This window comes from Macrotis lagotis, chromosome 7 (assembly GCF_037893015.1).
Source record: "Macrotis lagotis isolate mMagLag1 chromosome 7, bilby.v1.9.chrom.fasta, whole genome shotgun sequence".
In the NCBI taxonomy this organism is placed as follows: Eukaryota; Metazoa; Chordata; class Mammalia; order Peramelemorphia; family Peramelidae; genus Macrotis; species Macrotis lagotis.
In genome coordinates, this window is record NC_133664.1 from 167,858,812 (window position 1) to 167,873,771 (window position 14,960).

At 33.9% G+C, this 14,960-nt stretch overlaps 1 long non-coding RNA gene across 1 annotated transcript in view; it reads left to right on the top strand.

The window, feature by feature from the left end:
* LOC141493138 (uncharacterized) overlaps nt 1-14,960 on the top strand; it is a 140,672-nt gene that overhangs the window by 86,771 nt on the left and 38,941 nt on the right. The gene's annotated exons all lie outside the window — the stretch shown is intronic.

Genomic DNA, 14,960 nt, shown 5'->3' on the forward strand with positions numbered 1-14,960 from the left:
ATGAACAGGTTTCTATTGAAGAATTCTACACACCCTAGGTACACAGCAGGCCACTGGTAAATAAATGGGGACAAAGCTTCTGTCCCTGTAAACTCTGGCCTTATCTCTTCGGAAACAAGAACCTGACCTAGGACAGGTGTAACTGGCTCCTCTACTTACCTGGGGAGTATTCGGACTGGGGTAGTAGAAAAACAGAACAGATCACTCTCCCAGCTTGGGAATAAAGAATCTACTCTGTCATTAGAGGAGAGTGAAAACAATACAGAGATAACAGGTGGGACTATCTGCTCTCTACCCAGTACCCCTCAAGTCACAGGATGTACATTTTCTTCACATGTAGAACACAAATTAGGGCACAACTCCTTAGCTTCAGAAGGACTTGTGAAAAGACTCATTTTATACAGAGCACAAATGTCAGGGACATCTTCATTGTTTTTCTTCCTTCTCTCTACCTCAAAAAACCTACAACTGACCCCCTAACCAATTCTTTTCCCCTTTCATGCTAGAAACTAGAAAGAATTTTAAAACAGCAAAGGCTTGGAGAAATCATTTTAGCCCAAATCGGTCCTTTTCCATATCAATCTCTAATTATATCATTTCATAAGGCATCAACTGTGACAAAGGTATGAAAGCCCTATGTATTCTACCTATGATTTATCCAGAAAGCTTAAAAAAGAAAGAGGACATTAAATCTCTCAATTTCACATGCTATTGAATGTGATTCCTTAGAAGTTAGGTGAGGATAGTACTTTTAAAACACCTAAGACCTAGTTGTATCTTGCTAATTCTTTGCCCTACCCTCTAACCCCTTAAAAAAAAAGATGGGAAACAAAAAAAAAGGTTTTTAGAGAATAAAAAGGGGAAATTAAAGGAAGAGGTAGTCAAGTTTAAGTAATATAACTGCACATAAGACAAGGCAGGCAGACACAGGCATATACCTGATCTTACAATGTACCTTTATGTTTTGAAGTGACTCAAACTTCACTTATTCTCATGTAGTTCTTAATATCTTTGTGCATGTTTTACCTACACCTATAAAAGAGTACATAGATACTATTCCCAGATGGAAAAAACAACATGTGTTTTTTAAAACATTGCCAAATTCACATTAAGTAAAGGCAAGACTCAAACCTTCCCTTCTAATCTATCTACTTGCCTTAACAAAACTTCATGTCTTTCTTTTGGAAATTTTGTCCAGCCTATCATTATAACAGATTCAAATGAAAAAGCAAAAAATAAACTACAGACAAACTATGATCTTTTTCTTTCTCTTAAGAGATGTTACATGCATAGATCTTATAGAAGCAGAAAGCATCTCTGTTTCTCATCATCGGACAGAGAGTGGTTTGTGGCTAGTAAACAAAAATGGATCACAGATCTATCTTTGCTTTCTTTGAACTTCAAACTCATAAAATCATCCTGCAGTTTTAGAACCAAAAGAGACCTTTGAGATCATCTGCATTACCCTCCCTTACTTTATAGATTAGGAGAATGAAAATGAAAGAGGATGTAACATTCCCAAGGACAGATACACAGCCAAACCATCACAAAGTTGATACCAGAGTCCCAGTCTCCTGTCTTTAAGACTGGTATACTATCCATCACAAACACAGAATTTGCTTAGCTTTGTTTTATTTTCTTTTAGGAAAATCAAATGCATTTTAAACTTAAAGGCCAGAATATAAAGGTTATATTTTTGTAGTTGGAATGGGGTGTGGTAAATAATTAAATTCAGCAAGAATGTCAAGTCAAAAAAAGAAAAAGAAAACCTAACTCTATTGGCCTGAATCTCAGTTCCTCAGGAAGAAAAAAAAAATCTCAGAACCTTGAGCACTTCCAAAATGATGGTACCTGTTCTGCAAGATAGGGGAATTCATATTTACTGCTGCTTGAGACAATTCAAAGGCAAAATTGTTTTTAATGATATAATCACATATGGTAATATATGTAAGTAATAATAACACTCAACTTATTTCTGTGCAATAAAATGAAATAATATCTATGACACTTTGAAAACTTTAAACTACATAGCATATGCTATATGTAACATATATGTATGCACAGCATATATACATGTGTTTATGTATAAAATAGTACTAAATTTTTAATTAATTAAAATAAATAGGTCTGAACTGTCACAAATCCACACAAAAGAGGGAAAAACAGCTATTTCCCCTTTTCAGCACCGAAAGCAAAAACTTCTTAAGACTGTTTTTCATTAATGTTCATATGCAAACTATCTTGTTCAGTAATAACTCACATTTCTACACCGTTTCAGGGATTACAAATCATTTTTTTTTCACAACAATCTTGTCTAGCAGGTGGTGTATTTTTATTTTACAGATGAAGTACCATAGGTTCTGTAATGTACTTGAATTGCCTAAGGTCATATACCTTACTGTAGCTCTGAACATCAATTTTCTGATTCCAAATCCAGAATTCTTTCCATTATGCTAAACTATCTTAAATTGATATAGTTCAGTAGATTTTATTCTTTATTAAAAACAGTCATCATTTCAGTCATGCCCAACTCTTTGTGACCCCATTTGTGGTTTTCTTGGCAAAGATACTAAAGTGGTTTGTCATTTCATTCTAGAGTTCATTTTTATAGGATGAAAGTGAGGCAAACAGGTTTAAGTGACTTGCCCAAGATCACACAGCTAATAAGATCATATCTGAAGTCAGGAAGATGAGTCTTGTGAACTCTAGGCCTTCATTGTGCCATCTACCTGTCCCCTATAAAACAGCAGGCTTTAGGAAATCTAATCATAGCTAATTATTGTAAGCATTCATTTATTTGTATAAAGGTGATAAAATCAAGAAAAAAATACCCTCTTGTGGCATTTAATTCAAATACACAAATGATCAACTCTGCCCTATTAAATAACTCATGACCATGAGTTATGTTAAGCCATTCCTTAGTGGTGTAACTGAAAAGAAACAGGTCTGTAGAGGCAGCAAACTGTTGTTCCAAGCCTCCTGCTTTGTTCAGTGTTATAAACAGCTGCTCAGCCACAACCAAACCAATGTCCCATAATTTAGGGGAAGATCTTCCAAAATGTCCCACATATTGTGGCAGATGCTATCAAAATGCCTTCCAAATAAATTCATTAGATGGAATTTCTGTCTTAAAGAGTGAAGTCTTTTTTGGACAAACTTAAACCATATATTACCACAAATATGAGAAAAATAAATATATGATATTCCTACTCTATTTATCTCCTCACTATTTTCTTGACCATTGCTGATGGTTATTTTCCATTTGAAAAAAAGAAAATTCATCTTAATCTTTTTTCAAAAAGGAAGACTTTAGGTATTTCTTATTTGCTTTTATTTCACTCTGTTTAGAAAGGGGGACTAAAACTCATTAAAATGTACAATTTTGTTCCATTACATATGAATATCCTGGGGTCACAGTATCACATCAATTGAACTGAAAAGGACTATTAAGTCAATTTACTTCATTGTACTGATGGACAAAAGTGAGACCTGAGGAAATTAAATGACTTAAAAAGAATTCCATAATTGGTAAGAGCTTATGACAGGATTCAAATGTTGGTCTTCCTTACTTGAAATATAGCAAAGTTCCATTTGGGAAAGTCTTGAAATTTAGATAAAAATGGTATAAAATATTTTCTGATTAAGCAAATACCTTTTGCTCAAAATGTAATGGCTAACTCAGGAGTTAAGTAAAATAACAATTTTTTTAAATCTTAAAATGGTCATAGATATCAATATAGTCTACCCCCTCATGTTACAAAAGAGGAAACAAATATGCAGAACTAGTAATGAAATCTTATTTGTAGATTCAGAAAATTATAACATCTCAAAACTAAAAGTGATTTTAGAGGCCTTCAAGTTCAACTTTTACTTGAAACATTAGTCTCTTCCCCAGTATCCCCCCCCAAAAATACTATTCAATCTCTGCTTACACATCCACTGACTGAGCATTCATTTTCTCATAACAATTGTCTCAAAAGAAAACCAGTTCTATGTTTGTTCTCGTTGTGTGTTCCTCTTCATGACTCCATGGCCCATATTGTCCAGGAAGTTTTCTTGGCTATGATAATGGAGTGGTTTGCCATTTCCTTTTTTAGTGGAATAAGGCAGAAAAGATTAATTGATTTGCTCAGGGTCACAAAACTAGTAAATGAGTGAGAATAGATTTGAACTAAGGTCTTTCTGACTCCAGTATTCTATCAACTGATCAAAAGTTACCTTAATTCTAGTTGTCTTAATCCTGTGTTTAATTAGCTCTAATATTTAACCAATTCTTCATCATAATGAATTTAAATATGTCCCCCTAGAATTTTCAGGACACTTTATTTTTAAATTACCTTAAAATTTATGTTAGTATTTCCCAGTCTTTCATTCTTAATAAAAGTTTCCTAAAAAAAGTAAATTTGATTCTGATATCTATTCAAACTCTTATTACTTTTCTTACCTTTCCCTTCAGTATATAAGATCATACAAATCTGAGTAATCTATACCTTTTGCTTTCATCTTCTCATCAACCAATGTCTTTCAAAACTCCTATAATAAACTACTCTGCTCTCCACTTGTTTGAAACTGTTGTCTCTAAGATCTCTTAACTATTAGATCTGATGGTTTTCTCTTTGTCTTTGCCTTCTTTGTTTCTGTTTCAGGCAATCATCACTCTGGCCTGAACTATTATAATACTTAACTAATTTGTCCCCCTATTTCACGTCCATCCTCTTATTTGACTAAGAAATATTCCTAAAATATGAATCAGATTTCTCTAATCAACAGTTATCAATAATTTCCCATTTTAATTGTAAATTAGAATTGTGGTCATAGGAATTGAGAGCTCACAGTGACTAAACACCCTCTACTAATGCATATTGGCACCTGTTCTGCAATTCATAATCTTTGACAGTTGATTTGACCTCAAGTCTTTCTGATGTCATGACCAGCTCTCTGTCCACTATACCAGCACCCTTACCTACTATATCTAACTCTTAGCTTCAAGTCTGGACTTTTGCAAAAAATTGTCTTCACTGGGGGAATGAATGATTACTCAAAACTTCTTGCCTGACTTCTAAAGAAGTTGTACATGCTCTCATCAGAGAGAGGCCCCTAGAAGGAGAAGACTTTGGAAAGATGCCAAAATGTAGAGAATTCAGTGCCTAGACATGTTCCTTATTTCCAATTTGCCACAACAGAAAGTTTGGGGAATTTCCCTTTGGGTGAGACTGGGGAATCTCTCTGCATGTCAGTTAAGCTGAGACATCTTACTCCCAAGAGGAGACTTCATTCACATTTTGTATTGTCTGGTATGTTTTAATCATTATATCTTTTCTGATTTTGTTTGCTATTGATTTGGACAAATGAATTCATATTCTATTCAATATTTGTGATAAATTATTGTGAGACTAACTTTTGGGGACAAGGGATTCAGGCCTTCTGTTATAACTTGAGGTATGGCTTTCTCATGGGATAATGAACAAGAGAGTGATTTGAATCCAGAATAATTTCCCCCAGGAGACAAATGTAATTGTAGTTCAGTATCCTCCTTCTGAGGGGTAGAATGAGACAGTCTTGTTACCCCAATCTCCCGTTCCCCTCCAGACAGGAATCAAGCGTCTTTTGGAAAGAGATGGAGAAAATTTCAGTAATATCTATTCATATCCTTCTTCATCTTGCATTTAAATAAACCTAAATGGACATATACTTAATTTTGTATGGGCAACACATGATTTGTTGAGGATCTTTGACATATAACCCAGGGCTTAAACCTGGATTTTTGCAAAGACTCTACTAATTCATGGAAGGAATTATTATTTACCCACTCCTTGCCAGAAAGGTTGTTATAGTTGGTGAGTTATTGGGAAGAAGAGTTGTTTTTGTCTGTTTGTTTTCCAGCTTCCAACTTTAAGAGAAGACACAAGTGGTTTGAATATCTAGAGGTCACTGAGTAGAGAAAGGTTTTAAAGTGATGCCTTCAATGGTTATGCATCCAGTGGGGGAAAAAAATAGGGATCCTCCTAACTTAGTGGTAGGCCAATCAGCTACAGTTACAGAATACACAAACACACACAACTGCACACACACATATACACACACATACTCACATACTCTCTCATATTTGACCAGAAATCCCCCCCCAAAATTAGGTTTCACCCTCTTCATATGGAAAAACACTATACTTTGTAGTCTGGACCTGTGCCAGACGACCAATTACACCTCAATGATAAAATACAAACTCTTCAAATTGGTACTCAAAGTCCTTCATGATCATGACTTCTTTCTATTTTTCCAATGTATTTCTCATTACTTTCTTTCATATATTACAGGTCAAACTGATCTACTTGGCTCTTCTTCAAGTTATATCTTCTAAGTCAAGTGATGTCTTTGCATAGGCAGTCCTGCCTTATGAAATTACACAGTCCTTATTGATAAAATAAATAATATAAAGCACTTTACAGACTTAAAAACAATATATAAATTCTATCTATCAGCATCATTATTGTTATTTTTATAATTATTATCATGGTGTGATAGAAAGGGCACTAGCTCACATTCCTTAACTGATAAATAATCAAAAGATAAAAAGAAGGAAGACATTAAAGCTATCAATAGCCACTTTAGAAAATTTTGCTAACCACTAATATTCAAAGAAATGCAAGCTAAAGTAACTTTAAGGTTATAGTTCATATCCATCACTTTGGCAAAGTTATTAAAAATGTTAAATGTTGGAGAAGGTATAGGAAATCAACATTGTTAATAGAACTGCAAAATTATGTTACCATTTGGGGAAGCAATTTTGGAACAATGCTCAAAAAGACAGTGAATTTTGCAAAATCTTATGACCCAGGAATTGTATTACTAGGTCTACATTCCACATTGATCAACGAAAAGGGAAAAGGTCCTATATATATAAAAATAATTATAACTGCTTATTTTTAATGGAAAAGAACTAGAACTAGAGCACTGTAGGTGCTTATCATTTGGGGAATGGTAAAATTACATATGAATGCAATGGGATACTATCATGGCTATAAGAAAAGTTAAAGAGAACATTTTCCAAAAAACCTAGAAAAAACTTATATGAATTAATAAAAAGAGAACTGAGCAGAACAAGAATAATTTATAAAATCATAACAACACTGTAGAAACTAACTCTGAAATGCTTAAGAATTCTGATCAATGTAATGATCAAGCTTGATACCAGAGAATTGATGGTGAAATTTGTTACTCACCTACTGAAAGCAAAGTGATGAGCTCTAGTTGCTGAATGAGACTTTTTTTTAACGTATCCAAAAAGAGGACTAGTTTTGATTTACTAGACATTTATGTTATAAGAATTTTTCTTTCTTTTTCTTTCTTTTTTTAAAGAGGTTGTGGAAGACAGGATAAAGTGAAAATCAGTTATTAGTTAAAAAAATATTTAAAGAACGGTGGCTCTGTCTAATTAAATGGATTCAAATGCTTTCTCAAATACTATCTGCCTGTGTGACATTGGACAGGTCACAGGACCTTTCTGATTCTAGCTTTCCTCTTCTCTATTAAAGAGATTAAAGCTTCAGAGCAGGGATATTTCATTTTTTACATTTGTAATCTATCCTATAATGCACCATACAATATTATGCCATAACATAACATACCATTATGTAGTCTCTGAAATGGTTTTGGAATTTCTTCCAACTGGCCATTTTAATTGATTCTTCCTTTCATGTGCCTGGGATGGCTCTTAATTCTGAGGTCATTGGGGGGGGCGGAATATCAAATTTGAAACTCAATGATATCCTGAGAATCTTGATTCTTTACTGATCTGGGATTTCACTTAGTTTAGAAGCCTAACTGTGCAAGCCAATTCCTATGTAGAAACAAATTGACTTCTTAAAAATTGTATGAAAAGGTAAAATGTGATGCATTTAGGATAACACAGGAAAGAAGATAACACTATTCAGATTAATAAAAAAAATCACAGTTTTTTTTTATAAATATAGTGATCTTGGTGATATAATTTGTAAATGAAGGAAGGAAGGAAAGGAGGGAGGGAGGGAGGAAGGGAGGAAGGAAGGAAGGAAGGAAGGAAGGAAGGAAGGAAGGAGGAAGGAGGAAGGAGGAAGAAGGAGGGACAAAACTCTTATAAGTGTGCATTGATAGAAAGCCTCAAGTAGGATTCAATCATTCCCAAAGGATCCTTCAGCACTTAGTGATCATTGACCAATAAGAAGCAGCCATAGTATTGGTAATTGCCAAAGAGACCAAGTGTTAAGTTATTCTATACTTTTTACCAACAGTAGTCAGGAATTTAACTCCACTTTGTGAATAGTGGTTACAATCTTTATTAGAAAAATCTTCCTTACTCTCAGTCAACAATGCAATCCAATACTCTACCTAACTGTCTCTTGGAAAGGTAAGAAGTACACAGAAAGGAGAAAGAGATGATCAAGACACTAGGACACATGGCATAATTCCCAGTATGGGTAGGCCCTAGAATCTTTTGTGTAGGATGCAAAGTGATATCTGCATATGATAAGATGTAATGGATTGAATTGAGCTTTAATTTATATACCTAACAAGACAGCTCAGTCATAAGGTAGAGTATCAAAACTAACTGGTTGGAGCCAAAAAATAACTGACTGTTTCAGATACTGAGGGCCATGTCAATAAAGGTTTCTTTTTTAAAAAATCAGTATTGTCTTTAAATTATTCATTTTTTTATTTTGGTTCAATATGGGACCTTTGAAGTTTTCACAACAGGAAAGTTGGTCATCAGAGCTATTTTTCCAGAGTAAATATACTCATAAAGAATGAAGGGTTACTATCTTAATTTTGGTTGTCAGATAAAATAAATGCCAAGGGTAATAATTGAGATTGGTACTGCACCTGTGATTTCAATGGTATAATGAACTATCAGGTGAGGACAATCTTTCTACCAACAAAGTCAGAAACTTCTCTGAAACTTTTAATATTAGAAAGCTTCTTAAAGCACACTTTGGTGCTTTGCCCAATCTGGTATTTAGTATAGGAGCAAAGTCCAGGTCTTTCTGGTTTTGATATCAGCCCTCTAACCATTATGACACACTGCCCTTTAAGATAATCATAGCATCAACAATATTCATCATTGAAGTATAATAAGTAAGAACAACACCCAAGTATCCAAGTTAGGATAATAAATGTATTTTTCAAAATGTTCTTTATGAATTTATATTGGAATTTTGCATGACATTCACTATTTATTATTTACTTTAGATATTTTTCTATCCCACCCCACTTACAGCAATTTTATTCCAAGTGATCACTTTTCAAGTAAAATATCTATTAAATAAAACCACATGAACTAACAACTTGAGCAGTGTACTAGGTAAAACTGTAGACTTGGCTGAAATATTAACCATAACAAAAGTAACATTCATAAATACTTAAGGATTTTTTTCTTTTTTTCAGCAGAATATTCTTTTAAATTCTAGATCATCTGACTATAGAATATCTAAGCAGATAATTCTTTTTTTTCAAAATATGTACATATTAGGGTAAAGTAATGCTTTTTGTTTAGCAATTCATATAACTTAGCTTCATGGCTGTTATTTTGAATTAATTTAGCAAATAGATATAGTGATTTTACTCAAAATAAGTAAAAGTGTCTACCTATGAGTTTACTCATATGTCATTGAAAGATAATACATTAGGTCCTAGGCAAAAATGAATCTATCCCATTGGTGGTCAATAGAACTTAGATCTGGAATTTTCATGCTTTTTTAATCCAAGGGTTTCTACCCACCCATGCACAATGCACAAAATGTGTAGAGGGATCCTCTGAGAACTCCTAATTGGGAATTTATTTTCAGTGTCTATGCCTCTTTACCAAATTTTCTTACCTCTATGACCTTGCTCGTACCATGGTCTCCTTCTGTCTCTTCTAGGTAGACATTTCCCTGGAAGGGTGGGCTTTTTCTTTGAAAGTGATAGGCTGGGGTGGCTAGGTGGTGCAGTGGATAGAGCACAGGCCCTGGAGTCAGGAGGACCTGAGTTCAAATCCGACCTCAGACATTTAATTATTACCTAGCTGTGTGGCTTTGGACAAGCCACTTAACCCCATTTGATTTACAAAAAAAAGAAAGTGATAGGCAATGAATATTATAAACTTATTGAATTCATGTGATAATGAAAAGTTAAAAATTCCACTCCCTCCTCAAGGGACTTAAAAAAGAAAATTAAAAGAAAATTAAAAGAAAGAATTAAAAGAAAATTAAAAATTTCTATTTGTTTTATATAAAATATTACATCCTAAGAATAATTGTTTTGTCTTATATATGTGTGTTTATATATAAATACATAGTTATGTCTTTCCATATATGTATATACACACAAATGAGTTTGATATAAAAACCTGAAACTATCAGTTATTCATATATGTGTACCCTTCTGACTATCTGTACACCTGTAGACCTTCAGTTTAGTAGTCAAGATCTGCTGAAGGTCTACAGAGCTGTTGTGTTGACTTGGTGTATTTTGAGAATCTTATACTAATCAAGGACAATGCAGTTCTCTATCATTAGAGAGAATTTCTTTGAGATGAAAGAGCCTTTTAAATCTATTTTTGGAGCAGTCATATGATTCAATGAGCTATATAACTTTGGACAGGCTATAAAACTTAATGTTTATGGCTAATAAGATATTCTGGGTTAAATTTCTTATTTGTAAACCATACTTTGTTCTTTTGTGGAAAGATTAGAATATATTTATGACTAAGCAGATCCACAATTTTAAACTGTATCCCTAAAATATGCCATGTTTTATATCAATTGTTTTTTGACATTATTGACCAAGTATAATATTTTAGATAGAGAACAGTTATCCATGTTGACATCAGTTCTCTAGAGTTCACTTTTTTTGGAATCATTCATTCATTCCAGCACTCAACATAGTGCCTGATGCTTAATAAATGTTTATTTACAGATATTGATTGATCACAGTATAAGCCATGAAGGAAGAAATAGCACAAATTGATTTTTCAAAAATCAATAAAAACTGAATAATGTTTTAATACTTTTAGTTAGCTCATACAATGTAATGAGGACTAGAAAGCATGTGATGGTGTTTTTGACCTTTGTTCTTGAAGAAGATCATGACATCAGGAAAAGTGATGCCATAATAAACATGTGAATTGGATGTGAGTGAGGAAGGAGGGTTCTGTGCTACACCAACCTTATTTTCTCCTCTGGAGCCATCTGGGATCAATGACCAGATAAATGAGGACTTCTGGAGATAGCCATAGATATGATGCAATCAGGACTAAGTGACTTGACCAAAGTCACACAGCTATTTTGTGTCAAATATCTGAGACTGTATTTCATCTAATGGCCTCCCAACTCCAAGGCCAGTGCTCTATCCATTGGACCACCCACCTGTCAATAATAATAATAATAATAATGAGAAGAAGAAGAAGAAGAAGAAGAAGAAGAAGAAGAAGAAGATGGTGAATAAGAAGGAAAGGATATACAGTGTGAATAATTGGTAGAATCACTATGTGAAAAAGAATGGAAGGCTCCCCAGTTTGGAGAATGAGCATTCTATAACTGTTTTTAGTCTATGAACTACATGCTGAAAAGGAGTCTTTTTGTTCAATTGAATAATTGAAATAGGGTATATGCAAAAGGCATTTTCCAAATAAAGCTCAACTTTTGATCTGGCTTTGTCCAGCCCGCCCAGCTGGTGTTGGAATCTGGAGGATAAACAGTAATAAGTCTCTGGGTAGAGGAAAAGCTTCAAGTTCCCTAGATGCGGCATGATCTTGGGAGCACAGATCCCTGCCATTGTTGCTTCTGTTTCTGTTGTTTCTCTTCTTTCCTAAAAGATAAAAGTAGATGGCTACAGTTTGTGAGCTTAAAAGAAGTCTGGGAGTCAGAAGAGCTTAGTGAGGAGCAAAACTGCATAACTCAGTCCAGCAGTAGCAGAGATGAAGAGACATCCATCTATTGGCCAAGCAGCAAATGAAAATCAAATTGTGGGGACTACAGATTCCAAATTCTGGAGGCTCCCTGTTCTGACCTTTGGAAATTCTCAGGATCAAAGTTATCTCCCATAAGTTCCACCTAAAAGCAGAAAAAATACCTACAAAAGAGACAAAAGCAAATGTCCTCTCTAGGGAGAGAGGTCCAGAAACACTTCCTTGGCTTGAAGGCTCAATCATCTTTGTTCAAACAATAACCAGGCCTGAAAGAGTCAGGTCCCTTTAATTGGGTAGTGCCTTTTGAATTTGCCCTAGTTCCAGATCCTTAGCTAATCAAAATGGCTCCTCTTTAGAACAGGACCATCTATACAGAACTCTCTTTTCTATGTTTTTGTGCCTTCCTAGGAGCAAGCCTCTTCCAGATGGGAATTGCATCAGCCAAGCATACTTGCATAAAAGCATACCAGCCCTTTGCTGAGCATGCCATAGGAACTCTCTCAATCCCTGTTAAACCAACAATTGCAAAATTGATCTTTATACAACTGGGACTTTAGACACACCATTTTTGCTCCTTAGCCAATATAATGATTTCTTGTTAGTGCTTTACAATATCTTTTTTAATAGTATTACAAATTGTGAATGTTTGCATAAATACACAATTGAACTATATGCACAGAGATCTTTTGTGTTTTAGAATAGAAATATGAAATCTTATGTCTGAATCTTATATCTGAGAGGAAAGTACAATACCTTACTGGTAATAAATAGACCACATTAGGCATTTGAAATAAATTTGAGAGGTGGCTAGGTGGCGCAGTGGATAGAGCACCAGCCCTGGAGTCAGGAGTACCTGAGTTCAAATCTGGCCTCAGATACTTAATAATTGCCTAGGTATGTGGCCTTGGGTAAACCACTTAACCCCATTGCCTTGCAAAAAAAAATATTAAAAAAGAAGAAATTTGAATTTTGAAGATACTTGAACTTCAGTCATTTCCTTGATGTAATGGTTATGTCCCTCATTATATTAGTTGTATACAAGTCTTCTGATTGTTATTTGAGCCAAGAAGTGTTTTCACTGTGTTAGACTTCTTGTGGTTATATAAATGTATAAAATTTTTCTACATCCTATTTTTATAGAGGTCTCTTTTTGCCTCTGACTTCTTGAATCTCTGCAGTAAACCTACTGATTGATATTCAACTGTTATTTTTTCTACTTTCTGCATTCTTCATATCACTTTAAACTTTGGTCTTTTGCTTATAACAGCAAATCAAAGAAATCCAGAATGTTTGATATGCATACTTTTGTTTTTTGTATTGTTTTGTATATGTTTTCTTTGTTTTGCTTTTGTCTGAACAATATGATATTCAAGATTTCTCCTGAGTGTATACCGATTTAATTTACCAAGTGATGTCCATCTAAAAGAATATCTTTAATTTGCCTATGGCATTTGTCATCTGTCTTTAGGGATATTCCTTGATGACTCTATGCTGTAAACCATATTCTAAAAGATTTTTCACACTGTATCAAATACTATGGGAGAATGCATCCATTCATAATGGTTATAGCATATGCCATATTTTAATTACTATATTTTGATATTTTGTCTGCAAGTTGGAATCATGCTATTAAACTCAAAAAAGGACCTTTTTGGAATTCCAGTCTAAGTGCTCAACTCTTCCCCCCCCCCAAAATTTTGGGGTCATCACTATTTGTTGCATTATTAGGCATATTTTCTGGAGTTTGAACTAAGTATACATTTTCAGTGACCAAAGTTCTTCAATTTTCCCTCTTCAGGTTTGAATAGTTCTGTAATTTTATCCAAAAAATCTAATCTATGCTTAAAGATATGCTTCATGATTACCCTTTAGTGATATATGTTGTGGTGTGACTTGGAGATTAAAGAAACATTGAATCAAAAAAGTATTAATCTCTTGCCTATCACCTGGGATATTTGTTTGCATTTCTTTTATGATAAAGTACTGATGCATAATGCAAAGTATGTATATCTTCAGCACATTTCATATATACTTGTAGCTTGCTTAATTTACTCACTAGTCAAAAGAATCTACACTGAAGCATTTCCAGATCTCTGGTATTTCTAATTAATTCTTGTGTATCTTATCTTCTTATAATACTAAAACTTAAAGGAGCGTCATTTGTTCTACTTGCTTATGTATCAAAACAATCATCACAGTAGTTTCTGGTAGAGATATATTGACCTTCTAATACTTTGACTCTGAGAAATTGCATCACACTTCATGAAAAAAGGTAAAACATCACTTGTACAAAAATATTCATAGCAGCCCTGTTTGTGGTGGCAAAGAATTGGCAATTGGGTGAATGTCCATCAATTGGGGAATGGCTGGACAAATTACGGTTTATGTAGCTATGGAACATTATTGTTCTATTAGAAACCAGGAGGAATGGGAATTCAGAGAAGCCTGGAAGGATTTGCATGAACAGATGCTGAGTGACATGAGCAGAATCAGAATGTATATCCTAACAACAACTTGGGGGTGATGATCAAACTTAATGGACTTGCTCATTCCATCAGTACAATAATCTGGCACAGTTTTGGGGTATCTGCAATGGAGAATACCATTTTCATCAAGAGAAAGAATTGTGGAGTTTAAACAAAGACCAAAGACTATTACCTTTAATTAAAAAAAAAAACCTTATATCTTATTATGTAATTTTGTTATCTCTTATATTTTATTTTTTTTCCTTAAGGATATGATTTTTCTCTCATCCTATTCAACTTAGATCAATGTATACCATGGAAACAATGTAAAGACTAATATACTGCCTTCTGTGGGGGGGAGGGAAAATGAGATTAGGGGAAAAATGTAAAATTCAAAACAAATAAATAAATTTTCAAAAAAATTTAAAAGATAAATTGCATCACATTGAACAAGGTTCTAATTTTGACCAATTGCACTGCCATAATGCTAATATACCATTATTTCAAAGCTCTTGTAAGACTTTCATAGGTATCAGAATAGTTTTAAGGCACTCAACATCCCATTTAACATCATC